We start from the raw sequence: 1,088 nt of genomic DNA, 5'->3' as shown, positions 1-1,088 counted from the left end.
CTGTGTGCCCCGTGATCATCTTGCCTTCCTTACTAACTTCACCAGATACCAACACGCTCCTCGTACTGTTGTTGTTGCCTCTCTGATCGAGAGGTAGTTTTGCAAAGGGTGTGCTATTTTGAGGTTTTATTTTCTTGGGCGTTGTGTGTATATATATATTTTTTATTTTGTTAAATGGGAGGAAATTCTCCCTTTCTTGTGTTTTGAAATTGTGTGGATTGGGTTAAACTTCCTCTGAATTATTTGCTTTCTTTCTTTTTTCTTTTAATCCTTTGAGAACAGAGGTAAGTCCATGTGCCATATAGGCTTCTGAATGTGTCCCAACCAGACTTCATAAATAAACTCCTGCAGCCGGTCGGGCTTTTGGGAGCGGTAGCTTTCAATTTATTTTAGACTTGACTAAGCTTTTCATTTAATGGACAGGTTTATGCGTAGCACAGCCATGTCACAGTCTGGAAGACACATTTCTGGCCTCCCATACGCCGCCTCTAATTTGTTCGGTTATTGAAGAGGGCTCAGCCCTTTTATTATTTTTGTTAAGTTTTATTATAGAAGAGTTTACTGTAATTTTAGCATCTGTTAGTCAGTGCTCTACATTTTTGTATTAAAAAAGTCACCAGTTAATTCAATAATAGTAATAAAAAAGGAACACAGTGGTGGGTTATCTATTAAGAGAAATCCTGATGCAAAGTGTTAATCGTGGTGCTGTTACCATATTATCTAACAGAATATTCCTGTTGGTTTGGACACGTAACACTTTGCAACAGTATTGCTTTTTATACACATTTGGGAATAGTCAGTAACCTGTACACAGGCAAACGTTCACACTTTGTAGATTGTACCCAACTTAATCATAGTTTATTAGTAGCAGTACTTCTTTGTTGTGTTTGAGATACTTAAGTCCTAAAGCTCTGACACTGGGATGAATTTCTTTGCTCGACCGTTGTCGGACCTTGAGCAGAGTGTCATTTCCATTGCCTTTCTAGCTCTGCACTTGTGTTTCCCCAAAATCCTTCAACAAAAGGGGCCTTCTAGCTTCTGTCGCACAACGGCTGCTTCTGCTTTGGCTGCATATTCTTGCTGTGCCT

Source organism: Sceloporus occidentalis, unplaced genomic scaffold (genome assembly GCF_023333645.1).
Source record: "Sceloporus occidentalis isolate IW3139 unplaced genomic scaffold, rSceOcc1.0.p SCAF_87, whole genome shotgun sequence".
NCBI classification, from domain to species: Eukaryota; Metazoa; Chordata; class Lepidosauria; order Squamata; family Phrynosomatidae; genus Sceloporus; species Sceloporus occidentalis.
Note: the sequence above shows the minus strand (reverse complement) of the source record.